Source organism: Plectropomus leopardus, chromosome 17, assembly GCF_026936395.1.
Source record: "Plectropomus leopardus strain MGB_pleo_1.0 chromosome 17, ASM2693639v1, whole genome shotgun sequence".
Taxonomy (NCBI): Eukaryota; Metazoa; Chordata; class Actinopteri; order Perciformes; family Serranidae; genus Plectropomus; species Plectropomus leopardus.
This window is the reverse complement of record NC_142192.1, coordinates 17127033-17151901: the sequence shown is the minus strand read 5'-3', so window position 1 is coordinate 17151901 and position 24869 is coordinate 17127033. Positions and strand designations below refer to the sequence as shown.

Here is a 24869-nt window from a genome sequence, read left to right as displayed (position 1 = left end):
TTTAACCTCTCTCTTTTCTGCATTTTTTTTTTTTTTTTTTTGCCAAATCCATGTAGGTTTCCCAAATCTCCAATCTTACCCTTTTTCCTCCTTCTGTCCGCCTCTCAGCATGACTTTGACCTTCTGCCTGCCTTTCTCCTCTCTACTCCCTGCCCTTTTAGTCATACCATGTTCTCTTCGCATTTTCAATAGAGAGAGATGGAGAACGCGGGGGAGAGCTTTAGCCCGCTGCAGCTTTCTTTGACAATTCAGTATTTCCTGTGTCTCCGGGGACGGTATGCATTCCAATAAGGTTTTATTCAACGCTGTAAAACAATATATTGTTTTATTTGGAGGAATCGGTGTTACACTTCAGAAGAAATCCAGACAAATTCTACAAACAGCTGAAGTTAAAGTGGCTGTGATTAAGTGATTTCATGTGGTGAAATATGGATTGCCCTTAATGCTCTATTTATTGTTCCTAGCTTGCACAAAGAATGAAACTGACTCTTAACCCAAACTTTTTTTGCTTTGTTGTAAATATAAAGTAGATATTATAGCTGCAAGTGGTGACTGTATTCAATGTAGATAAATCCAAAGATTTGTCATTTATTGTTTATTTAGTCTGTTAGTTTCATCTTCCAAGTCATTATTTTATGTCAAGAATAATTGCATGGCACAAAACTTGTTAACATAATAATGTGTTATTTTTTACCATTTAATAAAAAAAGGGATTATCTTGCTTAATAAATCATATAAGTTTCATAATTATTATCATTACTTCATTTTTATTCTTTATTTTTTGCCACAGAGCTATTTTCTGCTATTAAAAATCCAATGTAAATATCTTACAGACTTTGTGACAAGGATGCAGAAGCCGGTGTCAGGGCGACACCGACTTCTGCATCAGCCTACAGAAGAGCGTCATCCCTGGAGCACTCTACGGTACATTAGGACTCCATGACATCACTGTGGATGTGTTTACAGGTGGAACTTTCAACCACAGCCTGCTGTTACTTCACGCTTATTAGTTAGTGGTTGATTACTAAAACGTAACATTTTTTCATCGATTAAACATTTCAGATGATTAGATTTTGATCGGTCTGATCTGCAGCGTGATTGGGTATTTTTTAAGCATGAGAAATAATAGCAGAGGAAACTGAGGTACCGTGTTGGGTCTCTGTCAGGGTCCTTTTCACTGATGGTCTAATAGGGTGAAGTAACAATGTCAGCGCTCATCAGATTTGCTGCAGGCATTAAGCTAGTTTTATTAGACAAAACAATATGCTGTGGAATCCTTATGTGATCAACTTTATTCACTTATCCAGTTATCCACTTCATAGAGCTAATGTCAAGTACGAAGTGAAGTGGATAACTGGAGTCTGTGGGGAGTCTGTGCTGAAATCAGGATTCTGGTGGCAATGAGAGAAACTTAATCCCTTCTTGTTCCCTTAATTGAAAACACTCAGGACATAAGACTTTACCCTAGGTAACTCTTATGCTACTTGGGACCAATTTATACTCTATTTACATGTAACTGCTGAGAGTGAGTGATTAATGAGTCATGCATTCAGCAGTCTATGTATACAGACTCTGGTACTGTACATATGGCAGGACATCAAGAGCTTATTCTAAAAGTACATTTAGATTATTCATCTTCTTCATCCTTTTTTTTATAGTGCATAATACCTTCTTTGGAACCTGAAACTGCAAGGTTTTATACACATTGATTTGAGGAAGCTTGCCACGTTCAAAACATCTGCCGCCACATACTGATTTTATACTTTTCGAGCTTGACTGTCCATTAAGAGCACTATAGGATATATACGTATGGACCATATGGTTAAGCATTAAGCTGCAATTAATATAAGTGTAATGTGACAATGTAACTTAAGTGACAATGTAACTTAATCCTTAATTGCGTTGCGCTGGGTCTAAAAGTTTGCATAACTACCTCTGCAGCAGCTATCCCTCTTAACCATCAATTTGGCCTGATCAGATCAACCGATCAATTATCCACCAACTGTTGCTGAGGAAAAACTAAGAACTCATGATGCGTTCTACCTGAACTGCATTAATGGCCCTGAAAAAAAACAAAGTTGGGATTATGAGAGGGGACACAGACTGATGGGGGAAAAAAAGGACACACACACACCCGTCGTCAGCTACCACCACAGACTTTTACTCCATGGAGTAAAGTTCCACATAAAACAGGCTTAAATCAGCCCACTCTCAATCTGACATCTTCAAATGCTTCCGCTTTGTCTGTGACTTCAGCTTAACATACCAATGCCAAAAGCCACCTTTTGCTGAGGTGTGAGACACCACCAGGTGGCGTCAGTTTGTAATGCCGCCAGACAGAAACCTGTCGCGGACATATTTTACACTGCTACAACATCAGGTTGGAACGCCGCTGGTAACAACATAACATGAAGAGCTGGAAGGTCCCATATGAATGTAGAGCCAAACCATGATGGTTTTTCCCAATCCTTACCACATGCTTTCGTTGCCTAAACCTAACCACCTGTACCTTTATAGCCTTATTCCAACCATGTGCTTTTGTTGACATCCTGGCGCTGATTGCCATGTGCTTTTGCTGCCTTAACATAACCACATGGTTCAGTTGCTTAATCCTAACCATGTGCTTTTGTTGACATGCTGGCATTAGTGGCTGCATGCTCGCACATCAGCAGCAGACGCAGGAGGACACCTAGAGCGTAATATGTCAACACCAAAGTCCACTGACAAAGTGGCGATATTGTGCTGACTTAGGATGAGAACATGTTGGTTAAATTGTGTAAAAAATCTAGTGCAGTAAAGGAAGCTACAGTGTGTGTGTGTGTGTGTGTGTGTGTGTGTGTGCATTATAGAGGTGCCAGGCTGCTGTGTATCTAAGGGCTCCTCACCTCTTTGCCCTCTCCCCTTTGCCCTCCCTCAACACCTCCTTAATATCTTCCTCCCTTCTGGTTTCTCCTCCTCCCTCTCTCTCTCTGCCTCTCTCAGATTTCACTCTACTTTAATCCAATCAGTCTCATTTGACATTTAAATTGAGTCTCAGAGGGGGCCTATTGGATGAAACAGTAGGAAAATGAGGAGGGAGCAATAGTCATCCCGCCACTTTTTTCTTGACTCTTATTTTTGTAATGATATATTGGCAGAGAGAACAGCATGTGTGTGTGTATGCGTCCGTTTGTGTTCGCTGGCATATATGTGTGTGTGGGGGTGTGTGTTGGGCGCGTGTATTGTGTGTGAGAGGCATGCTTCCAGCGCAGTGCAATGACAGGCAGTCTAATGAAAAGCTGGGTTCTGATTGACTGGCTGACAAAGCGGCCCACTGCATAATTATGTCTTGAATAATAGATGCCCATACTTATACTTCCATGGCCGCACTGGCCTAGCCAACTCAGTCCCTCCATCAGGCCAGCAAAGCACATGAGGCTAAGCTTCGTCATGGCCAGACAAAATGCTTCACATTTCACAGATTGTGCCCATTTCCATATCAGCATTGTTCCCAAACCAGTTGGACATGCACGGCCAATAATGGAGCGCACATGTTGCAATATTAGTCTTATTATCTCAGAGTATGGGAATTATGTACTGCGGTTGCGCTAGCAGACACATATGTCAATCACCCTTGCCCCGAGCAAAAAACCCAATCTCTAGCAGCACAGTCTTAATAGCAGCAGCTTGCAATGTCAGCCCCCGCTTGACAAGTAGCTCTAATTTCATTAGCCCTTGCCACAAGCTGCCCTAACTGCAGCTCCAGTTGCAGCAGTGTAACAGAACGCTTACACTGGTCCTGTGAACAGCCTTCAAACAAGTTCTATGTTTGGTTACATGCTAAAGCTATGTACATTCACAGGCACATCACAGGCCCAAGCCTCCTGTTTTTGTTTCCACCTACAGTAGTCTGACCTCATTATTAGGTGCTAGTTATTGATCCTAATGCAATCAATATATTATTACTGCCTGACCTGAGTAAAGCTTTCAATAAGGTCACCTCCCTTGAAGGACACATTGATGTATGAGTAGAGGTGTCTACATGCTTTGCACCTGCATTAACAGATTCTCCAGCCACTTGGGAGGAAGTGCAACAAGCTGCAAACACAACATTGACATTATCACATTCTGAAGTCGATGCAGTAAGGTTTAGCACCATGTTAGTAAAGAGTTATTTATTTGCATCTACAGCAGACACAAATCAAACATTAGCATATAAGTAAAGACACATCTCTGACCACCTACCAAATGCAAGTTCAATATTCACTCTCTTATCTGTTTTAATCTGCAACTCCTGAGGGAAATGTCTGGTTCTGTGGCTGTTAAATGCTACATCCACTGGGCGGATCAGCTTGTCGTTACCTTTGTCTGCCATTGCTGGGTTTAACAGAATACAACCGACTGCGGCATCGGAAAATAAGGTTGATTAGAGCTATGACACCGAACCAAAACAGTAAATTCGGAGCTGAGGGGAACTGCAGAGTCAGGCTGATCATTTTCAGTGGGTCGGTCACTATGAGCAACTACTTTATGCATAGTCAATTAGTTCACTCTTTTATATCAACAGACTGGAGCAATTTTAAGTTATTTTTTAGTTCATATAGTTGAGTCTTGACATGTGTCTCCTCTGAAACATTATTTAGAAGTTTTTATTACTCCTGATTGCACTTGCATGCAAGTTATTTGCAGTGTTGGGCAGTAGAGTCACTGCAGGAAGTGACCTTATTAGCTAAGCTTGGTATCTCTCAGTTGCGTGGTGGTAACATCACTATTTTCTGAGTCAAATGGCTTTCAGTTGCAAAGATGATTTAATCATGCCTCCACAAAAACTACAAGCTATTTTTCCCAGGAAAAGCTTCGAGGTGCAGCAGACTTTATTTTCTGCGGAAGCCTAGATAAAACTAAGGATAATAAAACTGAGGATAAGTAACATGACTAACGCTAGCACCACATTGAGGCATGCGGACGAGGGAAGCACTTCCAAATGACATCACATACTAATCCTGCAGTTTATTTTTGTTTGCTGCTTCACTATTGGCTTTTCTTGGCAAGACCCGCCCTACCCTTCCTCTGATTGGCTGCACCGTGCCTTTTGACATGAGTGAGAGGCATACAAGAATGACACACGGGAGATAAAAGGTAGCAGACTTCACTAAAAGCAGATGGCAGGTGTCATCTAAATGTCAATGTTTTGTTTTAAAGCAAACTAAGACTGTGCTCAACTGTGAAAGAGGGACAGCAAATATGGCTGAACAAGAGATCAAGGGCCACACGAACTGCACGCTTATTACTGACTTACTGGACAGTAGAAAAATAAACCACAATAAGGGCCCAAAAAAAGAGAGACAGAGATCAGCATTAAGAAGAAGGAGAGGAGAGAGAGAGTGACATCATGTTCATGTTCTAATGTCCCAGATCATTGACCAATCAGATCACTAGAAAAAAAAGGTTCCTGAAATGGACAAAAGTCCTGATTTTTAGCTTAAAAATATTTCAACATTTTTTAACAAAGCTTCTAACAAATATGTTGTTTATGGCATATATATATCATATCATATATGATAATACCTACACATATTTTAAGCCCACTTTTAATTAGAAAATATTTCTTGTGTTTCTTCATCGTCTTTTTTAACATTATAGGTTATAGTTTATTCTACATTTCACTCCAATGAATATGACTTTTTGCAGTCCCTAAAACAGAATATATCCACAAGTTATTAATATTGCTGTTTCATCTCATACCATTCGTATTTCGGAGGACGTCGCCTGTAATTAACAACTCTCCTCTTTCACATGAATAAGACTGTGGCTGGATAGGAAACCCAAAGCTGACTGAGCTAGTTGATAATGAGCTTCATGATACCAGTTATCCAGATGGCCAATATTAAAGTCAGTGAAGCACGACAGCCAAAAGATATCCTGGGTATAACGAACTTACTCTGTAGTGCAGGTGCGAGACAACCAAATCGCCAGAAAAAATGTTGGCATTGTATGTTTCTACATACCACGGATACTTTACATCTGCATGTTATTATGTAGCTGAACTTTATATTTCAACACCACTGCAGTTGAGGTATGGTTAGGTTTAACACAAAAACCACTTGGTTGTGGTTAGAAAAAAAAGATCATGCTGTCATTTGAAATATATGATTTTGGGGGCACAATCCCGCCTGGAAAAGAAGTGATGTCTTTGTAAAAAAAACAACCTCTTTTTATGGAACTATCCCCACTGGAAAACTGCGTTTGATGCCTAAAAAGCTGAAGGAACCGCAGCATAACTCGCTAAATCACAACCGGTTTTGTTGTTTGCTGGTCTCAAACATTGGTCTGCAGCTTGGCAGGAGCCACATCATCCACCCTCCCCTATACCTCCCGAGGACAAAGTCAGCTCATATAGTACGTAACTTCAGAAACGTTGATGATACATATGAAACATGTAAATTTAACATATCCGTGGTTTGCAGGAATGCCAACTTCTTTTTTTTCTGGCAACTGTGCTGCCTCAGAAGCACTTGGCATTTGAAGTGAAACGATTAATATCTAAAAACATCTTCTTTTCAGTCCTGGCAAAACAAAGATGCTGGTGCCTGAAAGGCTATATATTCACATGCATTTGAATTAGAAAATTATAATTTGATTACTTCTGTGTTTCTGATTAATGTGAATACTACAAATCTACTTCTGACTGTACTTTGCTGCCAGAAGCTTGACTAAAAAAAGAATCTTGAAATACATGGAGTAAAATCTACCATATCCTTCGTTTACAGACTCCCATTCATGTGACTTCAATATGCCTCTACTTACAAAGACAAACAGCCTCCCCGTCTCTGTATATGGCCTCATTGCAACACGTATACTACAACCAACCTCCAAAAACACTAGATATAGGCTTTTCATCATCACAGTGGTAAATAAGAGAACAGTGTGTAGCAGAGCTTGCTTTACACTGAGCTCCCTGCTGCAAATAGAGAAGAAATTGCACTACACCGACACATCAGTGAAACAGTGTTATGTTTAAAATGGTATAGGAATTGGATATGTTGAAGTGGCATATCAAATCTCTGAAATTTGATTCATGAAAATACAGAATACATTTATTGAAAGTAAGCATAACAAAACACTTTCATTTTAGTATCAAAGCTGTGAATCTCGTCGCTCCATGTGAGCATATTGGACAGGAAATTTGAGTGCAGGAAGAAGTGCAAATCTCCCACAGGGACAATGCTCACAGGTGGATGCTGGTGGTGAGGGCAAAGGGAAATTCATGCAGGGGAAAGTGACTGAAAAGCAGCAAAACAGCATCAGCACAATGAGCAGGGGAATTAGGGATTATAGCTCACATGAAAATCATTACCAAACACGGATGCATCACTCAGGTTGTCTACCATTACATAATGATGAACTGAATGTGTTAACAAGGTATCCATAGCAACAGACACGCTGGAGTAACAGAAAATAAGTATCATCTGTGACAACTCATAATTGATATTTTTAACAACCACCTGATGTTGTAATCAGTCCGTCTAGCTCAGAACATTAAAGGCAGAATGTGCGAAAATAAAGTTGGACATGTAATAAAGATGTACAGCACACAGAGAGGCTGGCCAGTCATCCTGAAACAGGATGACCACCCACTTCTCCAGATGGCCAGTCTACCCCTGCTGGCACTGTAAACCTATGCACCCAAAAGTCATCCAGCAGGAGGAATCGTAAGACAATGGCTACGGTTAAATGCACACTACTATTCCCCAATATTCTAAATGTGACAATATTCTGAATTTGATGCAGGTCCTACAAACAGCATATTCTATTTAAATATTCTGAAACAGGCCATTTTTTAAAATTTTTAATGTGGAATTGCTGGTATTATTGGGGTTTTAGGATCATTATTTGGACACGTATACAGCCAATTTGGGATATGTGTCCGGGGTAAAAACTGGGGTTTTTACTGCAGTTTGAGACACACAGCATCTCATCTGTTTACGCGCGGCTTTGTGTGTTGTCATGGATACGTTGTACACAAATGAACTTGCCAACAGTTTGCAAAGCTTTGGGGTTGAGATGCATGCAAAAGAAAATCACACATTTCTGGTCGGGAAGAGAAACACACCTGCTTTTAAACTTTATGAGAGGCTTGGATATCAACAGGTTTTTGGATATGCACAAATATCGCAGCACTGATCTTTCATTAAGGTAAAGGAAGGAGAGAAAGAGTCCACCGAGTCCACCATCGGTAGGAATCTGTGAAAAAAAGCCCTATTTTGATGCAATGATTTAAAATGACAAGTGGCTCCTGTGGTTCTACTTCTCCATACTTTGATAAAAAAGCATGTTAGTGCATGTTAATCGGAAGACGCAGGGCTGCATGGAAATGGAAGTGTTGCAGGAATATTCAGTTTCATTAGCCATGTAAACAGCTTAAGGGGAATATTGTCTTTTTCAGAAAAAACAGACTGTTTTGTGCATGTAAATGCAGTCATTGTCTTGTTCAACAATATCCTATTGGGATGTCCTGTTCCTCTCAGTCCTTTCACTACACCCTGTCCAATCCCGTCAGAGCCCTTTTGATTAGCCCACAACCACCTCAGTGACACATACCAGCTAGAGGTGTCAAAGAGTTCAGGCTGTGACTCAAGATGATGAAACAGGCTTCAATGTCTGAGGCACTGCTGAATTAATGCACTGAGTCAAACAACTTAAATTGGGCCAAATCTAGGAGGGAATCTCAGCTGAATCTGCGCAGGCTTCTCTGTATCAGAAATGCCTGGCAGACATATCTTGTATTAATTTTCCTGTCAAATAGTGTAATTCACTCCAAGAGTGTTGCTCCTGCTCCCTCGTCTCTGCAGCTGTCATCATCGCAGTGAGGGCTCATGTCAAATTTCCCACTAGCTCTTGCTCAAATAATCAACTTCTCTTTCCGCCATCCCAGAGTTAAACACTTTGCTCTATAATCATCCTGCACAATCAAGTTCCTGTTTCAGCTTTAAGTCCAGTCTGCATGTGGTCTAGCTACAAGCCACGCCAACCAACATCAAACCGAATTTAATCCTGCAGTTGCAAATCAAATCTGTTTCAGTATCCACTACACAACCTCATCAAGCACTGGGCTTCACTAGTGAGACTTAAAAATCTTAAGAATTAGAATAATACTTATTACTTGAAGGGTAAGTTTGGTGTTGCAAAACCTGCTCCGTGCTGTGTCTAAGTGGAACAGCGATTTTTAAAATTGGTCTGGTACTAAGCGAGCCCAATGCAGTTGGCAGCTGTTAAACAGGCTGCAATGTAACCACTCAGGGCATGTTCGTGTTGTCAGTGTATGTCCACAAAAAAAGCTCACCTTCAAAGACACTAAACACTAAATTAAGCTAATTTTATCATTACTTTCAAGAAACAACTTAACGAGGCAAGAGTATGCTCAAGCAAGCTAGCAGTTCCCTTCCTAGCCTGTTCCTTCCTGCCAAAAGATTTAGCCAGCTGCTTCAACTATGACGTAAGTTAAAAGTGTGATGCAATCTTAATCGTGGTTGAAACTGAAGAGTTTGTATATCAGAAAAGCCTACCTGACAACAGAGTAGGTATGAAATATAGCAGTGCTATATGATAGAAGGATTGACCTGAATTTGGCTCCTGGGGGTTTTATTTTTGGAATAGCTGTCACAGAAAACTGCAACTGCTGAAAGTTCAAAGTTCAGCTTTGAGATAGATTTTTTTAAAGTAAAAAGGTGAAATAACTGCACTTGCTTCCAATGCAAACCTGTTTATTTTAAGATGCTTTCACAAGAAAAGTGTCAAGTTTTACTGTGTCAAGCTGTTGACACATACCTTATTCCCGGAATATATTCTGAAAATGTCTCAGAAATTAGCAAAGTCATTTCACATCTTTAAAGGGGAAAAAAAATAATTTTGATTTCACAACTTAGCTTTTTGTGATGTGTGACCTTTTGACCTTTAGCTGTGATCACCAGCAAATGTAACAACACCAACAAGACCCGACTCTCCCCACTCAAACCTGTGACACCACTTCATCCTCCCACCCCTTGCTGCCAGCTCACGCTTCACTGACCTGTAACAATGAAGTCACAACAGAGACAAGTGAGCGAGCTAATCAGAGAACAAAACGTCTTCATTCAAACAGAAACTCTGAGTCGAGTGTAAGTGATCACGACGCATAACACTGTTGCTCTGTCATTTGCAGTAGAATAAGGCTTTTTGGGCTGCTTATCTGAAAATGTTTTGCAGCACCCTTTGTTCACTTGGAGCACGGCGCGTCTCGCTGAGGAGCTGAAGATATGAGTACGTGGGTGCAAGACGGGGATTGTTTTTGATCTGTTTTACAGCAAAGGCTCAAGAGGGAGTTTTGAAGGTTCGAAACACGGCAAAGTAATTGTTGAGTCATTGGCATGCATTGTTAACCTTTTCAACCTAATACAGATATATCATCGTTTGGCTACGGGGCAGTAAAATTCGTACTCCACGATGGGCCTTTTTTGCAGACATTTTTAGTTTGTCCTCTCAATGCATGTTTGCCCTCTGTGCTTGCCCTTGTGCCACCCTTGTTAGTGCCGAGATGACACCAAGGGGCTTGTTTATCCTGGTGTGGTTGGCTAATCATGAGTAACTAAATGCCAGATGCGAGTGTAATTAGAACCGCACACAGACCTGATTACTCACCGCTATATGATTATTTGTTCCTGTATGCTTCCGTGAGTGCCGCTTTACCGGGGCGCCTCTGTGCTCACATGCTCATATCTGTCCATGTAGACGGGGGTTGCACAAAGAGCATCTTTCACTTCTCTTTCTGTTTGCACTCTGTCTTTTTGTTTACGCCGTGCGTTTGCATGAGTATGCATCAGTCTGACAAAGTGTCTCTATGTGTGAGGATGAAAGACCCGGTAAGACAAATAGAAAGAAAGAGAAAGAGACAGAGGGAGAAAAAAAAACAAAACATGAAGTTACTCATGTCTGCCTGTTTGCTTGTATTTGTTTGTCTCATCCTGTCTGTACGTAGCCCACACAGCAGGCGGAGCACATTAGTGACAGTTTTCTGGTGATGGAGCAGACAGGAAAGGCGAGATAATGTGCAAAATTTGCATAATAGTTTTCCCACAACTTGGCTCAAAGGTCCCTGTAAATCTTTTCTGCGTGACACAAGGTTATTAGTCCTAAGCCCCTTTTTCAGGTCCGCCTGATGAACAGTATTGGGTCAGACACTTGTGATGAATGTACCCTACTTTGAGCGGTCTCTGCACTTTCTTTCTGCTTCTTTCTTTTATTTATTTACCATGACTGTTCCACTCGGGTTGCCTAAATAAAGTCAGTCTCATTATGCAAGTTAGAATTTAAGTTATTATTGGCTGGGAGGTGCATCTACCAGTGCTGTAATTCACTACCTGCAGACTCCATTTCCCACAGCGCACTCAAAACTGAACTCGCTGGCAACATATCAGGAGATGAATCAACTGGTTTGTTGTCACCATGGTAACAATGCAATATAATTAACTTTCCTCTTTTCAATACTCCTAGGTATAAAAAACAACTAAATAAATATATGAATTTGTACTTTTTCGAGCTAACAATATGTAAATATATAGACGCACCTACCGGGCTTGGGAGTTTGGGAAAGTTTGCTTGATGTTTATTTTCTCACAGAACATTATAAATGACTTAGCTGTACTTTTTCCTATTCACTCACACAAACACACCCACACATAAATAGTTTCCTCTATTTCAAGATACAGTAGAGAGAAACATTTTGGTTTCACAAAAAATAACAAATGTGCTTGTCAAGAATTTTGGGCTCCCTCTGAAACGTAATTTTGAAAAATAACAACATAAACTCCACGAACCTTAGTTCTTTGTACAAGTTTATCTACAACAAAAATCTGATATAAGAAAAGTATTTGGCATTGCACATGAGCCTGAACAGAGACCAGCCTTGTCTGCTAAAAAATTACATTTCTTATCTGTTTTCTTAAATGCGTTGCTGTGGCAACTTAATTGCTACGTGGATTATGTTTATAGATGATTATTTCAGGCAATAAAACACTACATTCATGTACTGCCAAACCAAGTGCAGGACCTTGACCCCAGAACTCCTGTCTTAGGTTAAGGCAACAAAAACCTTTTGGTTAAGGTTATGGAAATGTTGTGATTTTGGTTAAATGATTAAAAAAAAAGGTAATAATAAAAAAATAATGCTATAATCACTACAAGTAGATACTGTATTGCAAGATTCCCCATTTTGTTACAAAAAAAATAAGATACATTGTCAGTTAACATTTTGCAGATGCATTCAGTAGAAGCAAAAACTTCTGAGGCTGAAAAATGCAAAGTGCTAAAACTGTAGTTCCTCTAACAGCCACTTGATGACGACTCAGAGAAAGAGTCAATCCCCAATGACACCCATGTAAAAATGTCTGAAAAAAAGCAAATTTCAACATTCCTAACAACAGTACGAGGAGTTATTTGTTATTAAACTCACCCGTTTACATTCTACGAAGGCCCAACAACGTAGGCATGTTTAAGTGGAGGGTCACTTTGGTGACAGGCTGCCTGCAAGGTGTACGTACGTTCCACCCGCTCGTCCAAAAATGGTGACCTCTGGCTCCAAAAACCAAGATGCCAAACTTGAGGCTTAAAGACAGCAGTACACAAACCAACAGATGACATCACAGCAGCTACATGCGTTATTTTATACAGTCCATGGTTAAGTATCAACATTTTTTTGACTTGCCAGGTACATTAATTTACCAAATTTATCACGTTAATCAAAATTGTAATTCGCTTAGCATTACATTTCCCTCAAAACGCATTTACTGTTTTAAATTGAATTAAAAATCAAATTAAATTAAACATCCATTTCTAGGAGACAGAGCTACAGAGACATACTACTAATACTTCTCATTTCAGACTGATGCAGCGTCTATCCCATGTCATTCAGGTCCTCGATTATGATGTCACCAGATGAGAGTCAGACAGTGTGTGTAACTCAGGAGCAACAGCAAGGTCGACATGTTATCATCCAGACAGGCAGGAGCCTCTCAACATAAAACATGCCATGTGAAAAGGGCTCTTACGCTTCTCAAGTCAACTTCATGTCAATGCATAAATAAAACATAAAACTAATGCATCATTTCTTTATGATACAAAAATTCCTTCACGCTTTCCATCGTTTTATATTTGAGCTGAAGTTAAGTATATTATAACCATGCAGTTGGTGCTCATGTGTACCTGTCTTAAGTAAATCAGGCTTATGTTGGTTTTTCTCACCACCTAATCATGTAATTAAAGCTTCACCAACACTGCAAACGGTGAATTACACCTCGGATTGTTGCAACAGACACACGCATACTGCTAATGTTCACACAGCAAAAGCCGTGATCACACCCTATTGCGGATTAGCCGGGAGTAATTTATGAAAACATGTTTTGATTGTGCTAATTGAACGTATTAATATGATCATGTTCACACTCAAGTTTGAAAAATGAGCGCACACAACTGTATCTACAAATGTATTTAAATGTTTGTGAGAAAGAATGTTTGCTCTCGTCATGACATAGGGAGATTTCTCCCTCAGGGACAAGAAGCAGTGATGCAAGAAAGACCACAGAGATTTCTGTGTGTGTGTGTGTGTGTGTGTGTGTGTGTGCGTCCACAGTGGACATCATGTCCCTTAAGAAGCTGCAGCCGTATGCCACTACGACTAGAGCAGTACCCATAAGAAGGGATGACACGCATGTGCACACATTCATGCATATGAATGTTTCAGTGTGTGCACCAGCAATGGCTGTTTACTCATGTGTGTGTGCATGCAAGTCGCAGGAAAAGGTCATAGGGTTAGTGGTGGAGCGGTATCTGGCACTGAGCACACACAGTGCCACAGTACTTGAACCTTATGAGAGGTGAAAAGGTGAATAGGGAGCAGAGAGTTATTACCTGCTCACGTAGGCGAGCGGATGTGAGGGTTAGCTGGGGGGTATGGAGAAGTCAGAAAAGAAAGTACAGAAAAAGGTCTTTTAAAAATGCACCTCATCTATATTTGCCTCCACATATCCCTACCTAGAACAAAACACATATTGCAAGATGTGAATATTCAAATGCTTAGGGAAAAGAGAAAACTCCGCCGGGACACAGAGTTGTTGTAATGTGTAAAAGTATAAGACAGCGGAGCGACCACAATGTAGTTTACTCTGCTCTGCAGACAACAAAGAACCAGGCGAGTGTTTTTGCTCTCTTCCTCTCTGCTCGCTAAAAGGCTTTGACTTCCTTTTTTTCCCTGCCTTAGTCATCCGCTGCTCTCACACAACCCGCTGTGATTCTTTTGGCAATGGGAGCTATGTGTATGTTTTCTCCATGTGTGGGCTGTGATCAGGTGCACCGTGGCCAAGATGGGGTGTGTGTCTGTGTGTGTTTATGTGTTCATGTTCCTGCAGTGAATGCTGGCACTGGCTTTAACAGGTGGGTATTACTGTGTGTGTGTGTGTGTGTGTGTGTGTGACTGTGACAGAGAGAGAGAGATCAATCTGCCATCCTCTCTTTCACTGTTCAGCATTTGAGCCAGTTACTATTCTTTTCATTCATTCATCACATCCAAACCTGAAGAAAATGGGAGCATGACCAATATATACAACTCACCGTTTAACAAAGAACATCGGTCTAAAGGAACATATTCATCTGGAATAATCCATAGTTAGTAAAGGCAGGATGAGCATACAGTGACTGTTATGGCAATTAAATAGCAAGCAGTGGCACTGTAGGGATGTAACACTGCGGTTGGATGTGTCTGTACCAGCCAGCTGTTGAGCTATAAATGGGAAATACCATTCATCATAAAAGTGTACCTACTTTTCCCTTTTAAATTAGTACCGTCACCATCTGGATATGGTTAAAGAGGTCAGCCTATCTTCGACTGAGCACAAAGTATTGGAGGTGCATTTATAATAACGAAACATTTGCATTCATACCTTGCAGGCTCTGTATCTATACATGCAGTATCTGGGTTGATTTTATATGCACAGACATAAATAACTAACTAAGACAGGTGACCTTAGTGTCAGTATGCTGCTGCTCTGGTATAGCATGGCAACAAGCATTACTGTAGACCTCAGTATATAATGAAAAGGCATTATGAATCAACTGGGCTTTGGATTATTCAAGCTCAGAACTCCAAAGGTACACACACCATCCTGTGGTTAGTTAGCCTCATATTCTGCATAACAAAAACCACATCATGTAAATTGCACTTACTTGTCCAGGGAAAACAAAATGTTGAACTCTGCGTGTTTTTTATTTCCTGGGTCTGCCTTTGGATCCCATCGTGCATTATGGCCACTGTTAAAAAATATAACAAATAAACCCACACATTTTGAGAATTAAATGATAATATTTTGAGAAAATAACAGGTGGAGGATACAGTGGTAATTTCAAGACCAGAACAGTTGCATAGCAAGTGGTTGATTTAACACAGTTTGGTAATTATCCAAGAATCCAAAAACTTGCGAATTAAAATTGTGCATGCAAAATTTTTCAGTGAAACAGTAAGATACTAAATTAAATTTGGAAATGTATGCAGTAGGAAACCAACTTGGTAAGAACCACTGGAAACACTAAGGCACCCTTTAGCAAGGCCAGTATGAGATGCACCAGGTGTAGGTTAGACAACTGTGGAGTTGTAGAGCTGTGACGCACCAGTCATGTTTTATAACCACTCTCAATCTGGGCACTATTTCAGAAAGCGGGTTAAACAAGCACTGAGCCTAATCCCAACCTCCGCGTTGACTGAGCCTGAGCAGAGAAACTCAGTTTTCAGTTCAGAACAGCTGATCAGAATAACATCAGTCAACTCTGAGTGCGTTCAGCCTGAGAGAGGCGCATTCACGGGGAGATCAAAAAAAGCCATCAACAGTGAACCGCACACACGAGTCACAATGGCAGGAGGCGGAGTTAAAAGCAGCTACTTATTTTTCCCCAACTGAATTAGAGACACTTAAAAAAAAAATTAATATGGCTGAAGCAGCTACACAGCGTGAGATGGCATGATGGAAAGACTGCAGAGTGTGTTAATGCACCAGTTTATGAGGTCCACTCATTCATTAATCACTTTCACAATATAATGGCAAGTCAGTGACATGTGTGTCTTGTTTCCCAAAAGAACCGAGACACGACTTTCTAGTTAAAAAGTGGGCGATATAAAGTAGACCATGAATATTCAGTATATCTAGGCTATATTAATTCAGCGAGAATATAGCCCTCTATTCAACCACCTAAAGTGCCATCACAACATACGAGTCACTAATCACACATTTGTTTGATCATTTCACCGATTTGTTCGGTTGCAGGTTGAAAGAGAAAAATATTGACTAGTACAGACATTTCCTCAAAGTTAGAACAGAAAGGCATATTTCCACTGCATGTTATGTTTCTTATGTGATTAAAGAGAAATCTACATGCTGTCAGCTGCCAACAAGAAGCTTCAGGACATTGTGAAGGCAGAAGGTGTCAATGTCGAATAAAGAAATAACGCTTCTCACTGTAACCTCATTTACATACGCACATACAGGTAAGAAGTATAAATTGTGATACAGACATAAGCAGCACTGTAAAGAGATGATGGTGTAGAGGATCAGACACTAGGCCTGTTATTGGGCATGCAGGGTTTGATACCCAATTTAAATATATGAGTTTAACGCTATAAATTGAAAATAGTCTGTGTAGTTTTCCAACACCGTTAAACGCCTTTATTTGCACATTTCAAAAGATCTGTCACTTTTGCAAAGCCAGTTAAATTATGGCCTTAATGTGAATGTTAAATAAATGTCGTCAAATAGTCAGTAAAAAAAAAATCATCGGGATTCTGAACGTCATTTCACCACTGACCATAGTCAGTTTATTAAATTATTTTCAATAGAAAAAGGCAAACTGTGTTGTGTCTAATATTCAGAAAATGTAGAAAGTTTGTATACATTAATAATGTTCTTGTAATGTAATTTGCTATATCCTCTTATAGCAGTGCAAATCCAAGATGTGTAATATTTATATATGTGAGTGGAGAGGATCACTCAGATAAATGACAGACTTTTAAGTGACAGGGTTTCTTTCATATAGATCCTCCTGCGGGAATGATTGGGCACTCAAACGGGTCTAATCCCCCTCTCCTGACGCAACAGCCTTTAATTAATTTGTGCCTAAAAGTCCACAATTTCATTGAGAAAACGACCCGCTGTGTCTATTCTCCCTGCTCCTCGGTCAGCAGGTGATCAGTCTCAGGCTAAGAGGACATGCTTGTTTCACAGAGAATGTTGCCATAGTAACTGAATCAGGGTGATGCTGAGCTGGTTTTGTGAAACAGAAAACTCAGTTTTCCTCATTTCAGGCTCAACATACTCAGTTTTCACTAATCCTGCTTTCTGAAATAGGGCCCTGGAGTGTTTGCCAGAACAAGACTTAAAAGCCAGGATGAATCTTCAGCAGGAACATCACAGACTTTTGTACTTTACACAGGAAATGAGGACCAGAGTCGGGACTGATGTAGGGTTCAACATGCTTGTGTTCAGAATATGTTTGTTTGCAAGTGTGTGGTTTTTGTCAATAAACAAAATAAAATAATGAGTACAATACTGTTCAGTGTAAGGTTGCACATACAGTGCATCATACAACAATGTAAAAGAAAAAAAAACAGCCTCACATACAACTTAAATTATCCAAAAAATTATTAATTGATCCATCCACAAAGCACACCTGATGAGAGTGGCGACGGCAGACTTTTTTTTTTTTTTGGCTATATAAAGGTGGGGCTGATCCATACACTGGTGGGGCTAAAATCAACGTCAAAATTTCAATATGAATGCATGAAAAGTTATACCGCCTTCTCAGCAACCAGAGAGAGATTTAACAGATTTATATAGGTTTAAACTCACTCGCTCTGGCCGCTGGAGAAAGCGGGCTGCTCCCTGTCCTGTTGCTCCTCAGGTGTGGATGAAAAAAATATCCATCATACCCCGCACTCCGTGGGCGTTTGAAAATGAAACGGTCCATTTTGACATTTAAATTTACCAACTTAAACTCCGTGAGCTACTAGCTAGTTTTGACGACAGTAAGCGGTAAATGTGAGCTGGTGAAGGTGCGGCCGCACGCGAGTGACGTCAGTGACGCGACGTGTCCGCGCTTTCGCACTGATCTCAAGTCAGTGATAAACTTACGTTGGTTACCAGTCAGGAAATTTAATGAATGAAGAGCGATTCTACTCCTGTACTGGGGTCAGTTTAATGTGAGAAGCTGTCGACAACACACTGCATTACTCTGTTAGGATGGGGAGGCGCTGTTGGACCTTGTCAGTGGGAGAGGCAAACATATATGACAATTAAAGGAGTTGATATGGTACTTTTCTTGGTTGTTCAATGGTAGGACGAAGGTGGGGCTAAGGCAATTTCTGGTAGGGCTGTAGCCCAACCAAGCTCCACCCTGCCGTCGCCTATGTCTGATAGCATGTTGCTTGGCTAACAAAAGCAACATGTATTAATAGCACTAAGGTTACTTTATAACCACTCGTGATAAAACTAAACTCCTTTTAACTGCATTTGAATGCCCATAAAAGCGTAACAAAAGACAATTTATATGAACTTACTGCTGTCACTGCCGAAAACTCAAGGGAGAAAAACATGTTGTCCATGCTGACAATTCCTCTTTCAACCAGCACACCACATAAAAAGCACGGCGTTGACGTACCTCGGAATCGCTGCCGTGATGACGTCACCGGTCACCTGACCGCTACGTCACTGCATCAAACATAAAGGTGCATTACCACTAAAACAGAATACCTGACTGGTATTAATAATGATCACAACTGTCAAAATAGGAGCCTTTTTTCACACCGGACGCTTGCATTTTGTGATGCTCCCAGCAACTGCTATAGAGTTAAGAGCGTCCCCTGCTTAAACCAAAAGTCAATCAAGTTAATTTAATAAAATGTAGTGTGATAGTATTTGCAGTGTCCACTCATGATGTAAATTAGATCATGTGACGTTTAACAAATGTACTTATTTTTAGCCAAACCATGTTTTCCTCAACCTGACCATGTGTTTTTGTTACCAAAACCTAAGGAAGTAAACCTAAAAGCATTTTTTTTTAACCTAAATTAAGTTTATTTTTAATTCAATTCAATTTCATTATTTGCCACAAGAGGCTAATTAGTGATGCAGCAAGTGTAAAAACAACATTAATAAGTGTCCACCATAACTCCTTAGGGTGTGTAATAATTTAGTGAGCACTGAATATGACGACATCACCTAATTCTAACATATTCCAATGTCTTATACATCACCATCAAAAGGTCATGACAGTCACAATAATTGCACCATCAGAACTTGCACCATGAAGACGATGAACACTGCAGTATAGGACACAAGTACAGTATTAAAAGAGACTATGCATTTCACATGTGAAAACTGTACATTTCCTATGAAAAGAGAAGTTAATTTTCAAAAAACACAATGCAGGTATAGAGTAGCCTATATATTGACACTCACTCATTAAATGTCAAAAACTGGTGCTGGCGGAGTATCTAGAATATCAGAGTTTGACTTGTCAGGCCAGTGACCAAGCCTGAATATTTGACAAATTGAGAGTGAGTATGTGTTGAAAAAAAAAACTCTTAAACAAAGTGTTGCAATCCTGTCAAAAGAAATTGATGTTTTAATAGTATTCGGCATTTCAATCCAAGGCCCAAAAATCGACTCAGCACAGCATATGGTAACAAAACCCATTCAAGGGGCTTTAACTAGGCCAGGTTTCTCAGTGCCGGGCAACCTATTAATATTGTGAAAAAATGCATCGCACTAGCTTGAGACCTACGCTCCTGACACTCTCCCTTATGACTCTGCCTTGCAAATAAATACATAAATAAAATCCATTTCTGCACTCGCTCATTCCCAATAGATGTCCCCTAATCAGAGGTAGAGAGCAGCTATACATCCATCCTTGTATCCCAGAGGGCTTCAAAAACGGGAGAGCAGAGAAGGAAACGTCAAACGTTGTCTTCTCCTCCCTGACATAACTAATCCAGGAAGTTGGTTCCCCTTCTCCTTCCTCTGCTTCTTTGAGAATTTCTGCATCTCAACGTGGGACTTCTGATGTCGGTGAGAGCATCAGATGTGACATGACCCAATGATTAGAACATATGTCATCATCGGAGGGAAAGGGATGGCACTGGATGTTTCAGTCAACAGTGAAGCTTTCATCCAAGCCTGACGCTTCCTTTTATGATGCTGAAGCCTTTGAAATGCACATCCAGGCAGTTCTTTATTCAGCTATGACGGGGGCAGAGTACAGAACTACTGAGGAATACTGTATCTGGATGGAAAACAAACCCATTTATCATAAAATGCTGCTGGAGTTTATTTGACTTTCTGAGCTGCAGTGGTCATGAGAATCAAGTGAAGTGATCGGGGAAATGGGGTAAATGTAATTACGGCTTGAACAACATGAAAATGGTGCCAGCTATTTGCAGGATAGTCGGCAAAACCTGACTATATTTACATCTATACATAAATCTTCTGCACCAGCATGCACAAATACAACTGAGAGAGAGATATTATTCTTTGGAATACTAGGGCTGAAACAAAGCCAGGAAATTTAGCTTAACCAGATCTAACTATTATGGAAAAATGGATTTTGCTTCATAACAACAAACATAAATAAAAATCAGTACCCTGTCATGAATCCCACTTTTGTCTCCCGATTCCAGTACTCAAAATCTGCACTGTATGAAACTTCACCACATGGTTGGACATGAATTCCAATATTTGGTGATTCCATAAATCGCCTTACTACATTCAATAACACATTTTGTACATCTAAAGCTAATTTTTTTTTAAATTCTCACTTCTTACAATATCTATGCATGGTGACTAAAAGTAGGATTTTGGAAATATCGCAGTTATGGTTCCTTGTTTGTCTGTACCTTCCAAAATTGATAGACATGGAAAAATGAATTGGTCATATATGATCTGACAACGCTATGGATATAGTTTGGTTAAGTTTAGGCACAAACATGACTTGGTTACAGTAGGTGTTGGGAAAAATCGTGGTTTGTGTTATTATAGAACAACTTGGAGCTAAGAAAATAATAATAAAGACTTAAGTTTAAGTTAGGAGACTAAGGTTGTCATGGTTAAAAGAAAAACGTTGACTGTTGGCAGGTTATTTGAAATAAAAAACAATCTCGCTATGGCAAAGTCACATGTTTTCTTGACCTATCCATGCAATTCAATGTCCTTCATATGTGGAAGTTGTTGCTCTAAAATAGCCTCACCAGACTTACTCCTTTGCTCAAAACACATAGTAGTCATAAGTCCTGCAATCAATAGAGGATTTAGTTTTATTTTAACACAAACAAATGTAATTCTGGGGTACTGGCTAAAACAAACAATGCTGTTATTTGTCTTGGGAGGACGTCTAAGGCTGGAAATATACTTATTTTTTAATTACACATTCACATACACAACTGGCTGCAACATGGAAAGAATTGTTCACATTGTCCCTTTCAAATGTTACTGGAGGATTCTGCGAGGGCAGGGGTGGCCAAACTACAGCCCACATCCCAACACCGACCTGTTGCCTGTTTTTAAACGGCCAACAATAAATTTTTTTTAAATAAACTAGAATATGGCTTTTGCATATTTCTAATAAATTCCACTGTATGTACACTGCACAGCCTATTTTAAAATGACATCACTGCCATCTTCAACAACTACAAGCAAGCCCTGTCATGGCACTTCTTAATTTAAACACTATACATTGCTTCTTCACCTACAACAACTGCTTACTAGTCAATAAAAACCTTCATCTCAGTAGTCATGGTGGCGGACCTGAAAGACAAAAGATGTACTTTTTGTAACATGAAAGCACACCAATAAACTATTGTAATATCAAACATTAAACTGTTAAATAGGGTTGCATAGTTTGATGGACAATAAAATTGTTATTACAAATGGGCTTTATTGGTTCAGAAACACTGATTTTCTTGCCATGAAACTGTTCAATAACTCAACAATTATTTGGTGCCAGAACTGTTGTGTTTTTCTGTATATGGCCCAAAATCCAAAACATCTGTACTAGAAGGCACACCAGAGAACTCAGACTGTATAGAGCCTCTGAATTTACGTGTTGTAAACAATATACATAGTAAAACGAGGGGGAGTGGGGGGGGTTCTTATATTCTTAGTTCTGAGACCATTATGACAATAGCCAGAATGCTTTTCTCGTTCTGCCAAAAGTGCCCCTACCGATCATGTTTTTTTTAAACATTAATTCTCAGTAATTTCTACAGGATGTCCATGAACAATGCTCCAAACTGATGCATGATGCGTAAGGCAGTCATCACACAAATGCAAAACTCAAGTTAAAACCAAGAAGATCCTCGGCCTTACAATAACAGTGACTAAGAAACAGCATTTATGGTCAGTTCTGTGTCATACGAGATCCATTTGTTAAGGTCTATATCAGGGCAGAAAAAAAATAGCTAACCCTTTCAAGCAAAGAACTAAGCAGAGTAAGTGACCGCTGTTTTCTTTTTGTAAACTGCATTAAAATTAAAATGTTGTGTCTATATTATGCTGCTCTTCACCAAGCTCCAAAGCACTCGGAAGTTGGTTTAATCGTTGTTTACATTTCAAAGAATGTATAATGATGGCACATTGGGGGGCATTTGTGAGTGTGCTATAATTAATTTGTGGTGTGGGAACTTAAGCGTTTGGACACTAATGATAAAAAGAGGACACAAGCTCAGAAGATTTGTTCAAGAGCTTAAACAAACCGAATTAAACATTGAGCAGTACCAAATTAACATTTTCCACACAAACAGTGACACAGCTCTGCTGGTTCTCTTCTTGCAGCCATCATTGGCTCGAATATGAATATTAAACACAAACATTGTACTAAAATAGCAATCATTATAACAATAACGTGACAGACTTGGGCTAATTGTTCTTTGTACTCATATTTCACCATCATAGAGGGATTTAACCGGGAGATCCAGTTGGACAATATATCAAGACATGATATGTAGCCACAACGGGTTAGGGGTCACACGTCGAAGAGAAACATTGTAGCGTAATTATGAGTATTGAATGATAATATGTAAGAAATACATTGTGCATTACAGTGACTGCAGCGAGCAGAGAAATCCCTTGATCTCAGGCGACTGCAGCTGTAAATGACACTCATTTACCAGCATACTAAAGCACAGCATGTTGCAACTGCAAAAAGCAAAAGCTGCAGACAACGCAACTTGTCTGTGATTCACTTGCGATCTATCACAGTCTGACAGGAGTTATTGAATAATCAATTGTCCTTGCCAAATGTCAGCACAGTGGTGTCAGGTCCAATCAAACCAGCAAATCTGAGGAATATCTGTCATTGCACTCATGTTCACCTTATGTCTGTGTGTCAGACAAGTTTACACATCACTGGAACTTTTACTTTGTCAAATCAAGTCTGTGTCAAACATGTGGGCGGACTGAAGTAATTTGAATTCCACTTCAGTTTCAACAAAAGGCTACATCATTGAATAAATGCAACGGGAGCAAAAATACACAAAGCTTGTGTCATCTGTGCAACTAAATTGATTGTTATCAGCAACATAGTGATCAAATATGATAAATTATTACTTCAAACAACAACTTAATGTAAAACGATGTCAGAAAAGGTCAGCAAGCAGCTACTTAGCAAGCAGATGGCAGTTGAAGGTCTACTAACAATAGCTCAGGTAAACTTTGCAGCATGAAACTGATTAAAACAGCCATTGAGATGCATTCTGTCGTCTCTCTAACTTTCATGGAGTCAAATTAAGCTCTTTGGCTCAGTACGCTTTTGAAACTCCCTCAACTGCTGCCAAATTGATAATTTTTTCATTAAATCGAGAAATTTTGTGTTTATTTTTGTGCTTTTAGTCTCAAAAGCAACTAGTGACTGAAAACTTTGTCTCTGAAAAAAGGGGAAAAATGTTACTATGGTAACTCCCAAATAATTTGTTGGCAGATAAGTGAAGCCGATGCCAATTTTAACTTGCCTGTCTAATCCAAAGATGGCTAATGATAACTGCACTTCCCACAGACAGTGTATTCTGGACAGTGACACTGTCAATATGCAAATCAGCACATTACATAAACTGGTGACATCTGTTGCCTTTTTGAGAAGGGAAGTTGGTTGGAGAAGGGGGAAGAGAAAGGATGGAAATGAATGAGCTGTACCAGGTTACATAAGATTGTTAGAGTATACCTAAGAAACTTGTGTATTGACTCAATTCACAGCACTCATACAATTTAACTGGGAACCCAAACACACTCACTGCCCAAAGTATCCTTTTTCCCTCAGTTTTGTTAATTACATTTTCAAAGGGGAACTATTATGCACAGTTTCAGGTTCATACTAGTATTTGAGGTTTCTACTGGAACATGTTTACATGCTTTAATGGTCAAAATTATTTTTCTCATACTGTCTGTGCTGGAGCATTATATTCACCCTCCGTTTGAAATGCTCTAGTTTAACGCCTGTGTCTTTGAGCCCCCCTCCCCAAAAAGTCCAGTCTGCTCTGATCTATTTGCATCTCTACACCATTATTGTAGCCAGGGTAAGACTGTAACCAAGAAAAGGCGGCACTTACTACTGTGAGAATTCAACAATAAAAGCGTCTAAACACAACAGAACATTTTCCAGCAGGAATATGATCCGCAATCAGGGAAAAATTAATAACATCAACAAACAGGTTTACAAGTTTGCTGCACTTTCTCCTGTGAATAATCCCAGATAAAAAAAATTCACCACGGCTGGGTGTGTTGCAGCAGGAAAATTATCCTGAAATCTAAAAGAAAATATTTAAAAAAATTAAA

The 24869-nt window shown here is 39.7% G+C and overlaps 1 protein-coding gene across 1 annotated transcript in view; it reads right to left on the bottom strand.

The window, feature by feature from the left end:
* Positions 1–18720, bottom strand: part of adgrb2 (adhesion G protein-coupled receptor B2) — a 303815-nt gene extending 285095 nt beyond the window's left edge. The window contains exons 1-2 of the mRNA XM_088089892.1: positions 18608–18720; positions 15232–15315 (exon numbers count right to left, since the gene is read on the bottom strand). The gene's annotated coding sequence lies outside the window, so the exon portion shown is untranslated. The remainder of the gene's footprint in view (positions 1–15231; positions 15316–18607) is intronic.
* Positions 18721–24869: the final 6149 nt, after the last annotated feature.